The sequence below is a fragment of the Camelina sativa genome, chromosome 4, assembly GCF_000633955.1.
Source record: "Camelina sativa cultivar DH55 chromosome 4, Cs, whole genome shotgun sequence".
In the NCBI taxonomy this organism is placed as follows: Eukaryota; Viridiplantae; Streptophyta; class Magnoliopsida; order Brassicales; family Brassicaceae; genus Camelina; species Camelina sativa.
The window spans coordinates 13,411,104-13,417,103 of NC_025688.1; positions in this window are offsets into that span (position 1 = coordinate 13,411,104).

Consider the following 6,000-nt stretch of genomic DNA (forward strand, 5'->3'; position numbering starts at 1 on the left):
TATCATAGCAGACATCTGTACTGATTCTGACTCAACAAACGGGTGAAGATCTTGGGAAGAAGAACATGGAGGCACAATCGATTTTATTCATGAAAAGACTTTTTGATGTTAGATCCAAATCATTATAGGCTGTGGAAGGTGTTGATAATGCATAGAATTAACGGAATTCATGAAGATGCATGGACAGCAGTTGAACTTGGATGGGAGTGGCCAAAACAGGCTGCTGGTGTAGATTCTGACAGTAATCTTGTGGCTGTTGAAAAACCCAAAACAAAATGGTCAAAATCTGACAGAGCGTTGTTCAGATTCAATTCTCTGGAAGTTTCAACAATATTTGGTGGCGTGTGCTGGGCTCAGTTCTCATTGATTCAAGGCTATACATCTTTTAAAGAGGCTTGGGAGATTATGCAAAATATTTTGAAGGTACAACAAGTGTGAAAAGCACAAGGTTAGATAGTCTTGCTTCTGATTTTGAGAATCTTAGGATGCATGAGTTTGAGAAAATTTATGATTTTAGTGGTAGAGATGCTATTGCAAATGAAGCTCTTGCTCTTGGGAAGAATTACAAAATTTCGATGGATGTTGCTCTTGATATAGACAATATGTCTTTTGATGAGGTNTGGGAAGAAGAACATGGAGGCACAATCGATTTTATTCATGAAAAGACTTTTTGATGTTAGATCCAAATCATTATAGGCTGTGGAAGGTGTTGATAATGCATAGAATTAACGGAATTCATGAAGATGCATGGACAGCAGTTGAACTTGGATGGGAGTGGCCAAAACAGGCTGCTGGTGTAGATTCTGACAGTAATCTTGTGGCTGTTGAAAAACCCAAAACAAAATGGTCAAAATCTGACAGAGCGTTGTTCATATTCAATTTCTGGAAGTTTCAACAATATTTGGTGGCGTTTGCTGGGCTCAGTTCTCATTGATTCAAGGGTATACATCTTTTAAAAAGGCTTGGGAGATTATGCAAAATATTTTGAAGGTACAACAAGTGTGAAAAGCACAAGGTTAGATAGTCTTGCTTCTGATTTTGAGAATCTTAGAATGCATGAGTTTGAGAACATTTCTGATTTTAGTGATAGAGATGCTATTGAAAATGAAGCTCTTGCTCTTGGGAAGAATTACAAAATTTCGATGGAAGTTGCTCTTGATATAGACAATATGTCTTTTGATGAGGTAGCTAGTAAATTGCTAGGCTATGAGATGGAGTACTTATCTTCTGATGTAGGAAACAACACAAGGGATTAATGTTTCCTCAGTGTGATAGTGAAGAGAACACAAAGGCTCGTAAAACGGAAGAACTTCTTAGTCTTGTGGTGAATAAAGCATGCAAAGGGTTGAATATTCCAGACGAACAGAAAAGAAATAAGGTTCAATGTCATGTAGTCAGGGCTTTGGTCATTTTAAATGAGATTGTCCTTCAGTGAGGAAGAAAGGTATCAAGAGTATGCATTCACCGAAAAGGAAGAAAAACGCACAAAAGCCCCAAACAAACAAGTCAAAGTTTGTTGCTCTTTGTGGTTCAATCAAACATGTTGATGACAAGTTGAAGTTGAATTTTGATGATGGAACAACTACTAGCTTAGACCATGACCGGAGAGATTCTCAGACTGTTGCGTGCACAAAGACAGATTCTGGAAAAACTTGCAGTGTGGATCAGGACTCTGAACCAGTATAAGCACTTAATCTATCGCTAAATGATCAGACCAACAGTCTGACGAAAGATCTGATACAAAAGAAAAAGGGAAACTAGAGGCTTGTCATAGAGAAGAATGACTTGTTAAGAAAAATTTCAAATCTGGAAGAAGATCTTGCTCTAGAGAAATTATAGTCTTCTGATTTAGAAAAATGTTTAGGATATCACTTAAGAAACATCAAGATGTTAAGCATAGGAACAAAGGATCTTGACAAGATTCTGGCAACTGGTAAAACATGTAATGTCAGATGGGATTTGGGTTACCATGGAGGTAATTCTGGTACAATTACTCATTTTGTTAAAGGAGAAACTTCGGCTTTAAAATGTGCAGATTCATGACCTTGTATATCTCCATCAAACATCCGAAACATTTTTTTCAGCAAGGTGACATGTGATAATGGGCAGAAATCTTAGCCGCCGTCTGTACACAGCAGCCTGAAGAGAAGAGTGATTGATTATTGGTACTGCAGGAAATTTGGTCATATCAAAGCTCAGTGCTACAGGTTCTTGAATAGGGTAACACAAGTCATGAGAATGAAGAAGTATTACAAAGATGCTCAAAGATCCAATCAAGTTTGGATCAAGAAGCAGGATTTATAGTGTCCTCATTGACTACACAACACATGCATCAAGGGACATAGTCTGAAAGTGGCTACTCAAGGCACCAGAGAGGTGTTTAACAGAGAAAAAAAAACTAAGACATAGGTATGTGAAATTCCAAGATATAGGTCAAACATTGGAGAACCAGATATTGAGCCAAAGGATGTCGTCTCAGAAACCAAATACTAAGAAGAAAGACGATTGTCTGTTTGACGACTAATTGAAGTCTTGTGATGATGGTTGATACTTCAAGATGTTGTTCAAGGTAAACTTGAGCTAAGTATAGGAACAAAATATCTTGATGAAACGACCGCACCCGGATTCCCAATCCTCACATAGGATCCACGGGATACGTTCTCACTGGAACCCCATATTTCCAACGAGACAACCGGCGAAGAAATCGCTTCTTACAAAAACTTCCACAAATACACCAAACACCACCTCATCTAGTTATTGAGTCGCACAACCAACCATCCCTAGCGACCGAGTAACAAGAGAGGTGGACTGGAAAATATTTGATTCCGTCCAGCCACGGACAACACTTCCCCACAATTATTCTAACTCACTATAAACTACTCTAGTGTCAAACGGCATGTCCACCTGGTGTCGAACGTCACCCATCGCACCACTTGCGAACCAACACACATACCAACGCTCACAACATCAGTTCTGTCAATCTCTCCTCATCCAAACCTAACTCCAGCTGTCCTCCTAGGACCCAAATACACAACAACATGCTAGTGTCGACCGACACCACCTTGGTGTCGCTCGACACCCCAAGTTTACCACAAAACCGTCTATACCAGACCACAATACAAATACTTGATTAAATCACAAACCAACCGTTCATTTCACAAACCCACTGTTGGATATGAAGCTTATAGCACCACGAAGCTACCTACCAAAATTCAGCCAAATCGGACTCTGTTTCATCCTTCAAGCATTGTCCCGAAGTAGCCCTCTCGAGCCAGTTCATCCGCAGGTGTTGGTGTCGACCGACAACACAATGGTGTGGAACGACACCAACCCAGAAATCACAATCCGAGCCTCCCTTCAAGCTCCTTCTCGCCGCAAAACCCTAATTCTTCACAACCATCTATTCCTTAATCGATTAAACATAAAACAACACGACTTACCTGGATAACAACCATGAGAAGGCCTCATTGATTCTCCCAAGCTTGAAATTTTCGATAGGAATGGAAGTATTTCATAGATTTAAATGGAATATTTCCTTTTGAGTTTAGGAAAGTTGTTAGCTCTGCAAATGATAGTTTGTGGCACACATTCCTATAATAATCAAGTGTCTAGGGCTTAGAAAGTTAGTCCTCTAGAATGTGTAAAAGAGAAAAAAACCGTATAAACCTTTTAGCACCTTCAGGGAGAAAAGGGCGAGAGATTTATCTTTAAGTGAGAACCTTGGGTGTAGATCATTGTTGTTGATCTTAGGGATCTCATAGTGGGTTGGACATAGATTGAATCCAAACTTAGAGAATATCTTAGAGTTGTGTAAGCCAAAAATTGAACATTAACTGTAATTGTGTTCAAAGTATTTTCAACAAAGTTCGAGGACGTAGGCATTTGCTAAACCTCGTTAAAAACTATGTGTCTCTTGTCTCTTCCACACTTACAAGTGGTATCATAGCGGATATCTGTACTGATTCTGACTCATCAAACGGGTGAAGATCTTGGGATCTTGGGAAGAAGAACATGGAGGCACAATCGATGTTACTCATGGCAAAAGACTTTTTGATGTTAGATCCAAATCATTATAGGCTGTGGAAGGTGTTGATAATGCATAGAATTAACGGAATTCATGAAGATGCATGGACAGCAGTTGAACTTGGATGGGAGTGGCCAAAACAGGCTGCTGGTGTAGATTCTGACAGTAATCTTGTGGCTGTTGAAAAACCCAAAACAAAATGGTCAAAATCTGACAGAGCGTTGTTCAGATTCAATTCTCTGGAAGTTTCAACAATATTTGGTGGCGTGTGCTGGGCTCAGTTCTCATTGATTCAAGGCTATACATCTTTTAAAGAGGCTTGGGAGATTATGCAAAATATTTTGAAGGTACAACAAGTGTGAAAAGCACAAGGTTAGATAGTCTTGCTTCTGATTTTGAGAATCTTAGGATGCATGAGTTTGAGAAAATTTATGATTTTAGTGGTAGAGATGCTATTGCAAATGAAGCTCTTGCTCTTGGGAAGAATTACAAAATTTCGATGGATGTTGCTCTTGATATAGACAATATGTCTTTTGATGAGGTAGCTAGTAAATTGCTAAGCTATGAGATGGAGTACTTATCTTCTGATGTAGGAAACAACACAAGGGATTAATGTTTCTTCAGTGTGATAGTGAAGAGAACACAAAGGCTCGTAAAACGGAAGAACTTCTTAGTCTTGTGGTGAATAAAGCATGCAAAGGGTTGAATATTCCAGACGAACAGAAAAGGAATAAGGTTCAATGTCATGTAGTCAGGGCTTTGGTCATTTTAAATGAGATTGTCCTTCAGTGAGGAAGAAAGGTATCAAGAGTATGCATTCACCGAAAAGGAAGAAAAACGCACAAAAGCCCCAAACAAACAAGTCAAAGTTTGTTGCTCTTTGTGGTTCAATCAAACATGTTGATGACAAGTTGAAGTTGAATTTTGATGATGGAACAACTACTAGCTTAGACCATGACCGGAGAGATTCTCAGACTGTTGCGTGCACAAAGATAGATTCTGGAAAAACTTGCAGTGTGGATCAGGACTTTGAACCAGTATAAGCACTTAATCTATCGCTAAATGATCAGACCAACAGTNAATTTATGATTTTAGTGGTAGAGATGCTATTGCAAATGAAGCTCTTGCTCTTGGGAAGAATTACAAAATTTCGATGGATGTTGCTCTTGATATAGACAATATGTCTTTTGATGAGGTAGCTAGTAAATTGCTAAGCTATGAGATGGAGTACTTATCTTCTGATGTAGGAAACAACACAAGGGATTAATGTTTCTTCAGTGTGATAGTGAAGAGAACACAAAGGCTCGTAAAACGGAAGAACTTCTTAGTCTTGTGGTGAATAAAGCATGCAAAGGGTTGAATATTCCAGACGAACAGAAAAGGAATAAGGTTCAATGTCATGTAGTCAGGGCTTTGGTCATTTTAAATGAGATTGTCCTTCAGTGAGGAAGAAAGGTATCAAGAGTATGCATTCACCGAAAAGGAAGAAAAACGCACAAAAGCCCCAAACAAACAAGTCAAAGTTTGTTGCTCTTTGTGGTTCAATCAAACATGTTGATGACAAGTTGAAGTTGAATTTTGATGATGGAACAACTACTAGCTTAGACCATGACCGGAGAGATTCTCAGACTGTTGCGTGCACAAAGATAGATTCTGGAAAAACTTGCAGTGTGGATCAGGACTTTGAACCAGTATAAGCACTTAATCTATCGCTAAATGATCAGACCAACAGTCTGACGAAAGATCTGATTCAAAAGAAAAAGGGACACTAGAGGCTTGTCATAGAGAAGAATGACTTGTTAAGAAAAATTTCAAANAGCTATGAGATGGAGTACTTATCTTCTGATGTAGGAAACAACACAAGGGATTAATGTTTCTTCAGTGTGATAGTGAAGAGAACACAAAGGCTCGTAAAACGGAAGAACTTCTTAGTCTTGTGGTGAATAAAGCATGCAAAGGGTTGAATATTCCAGACG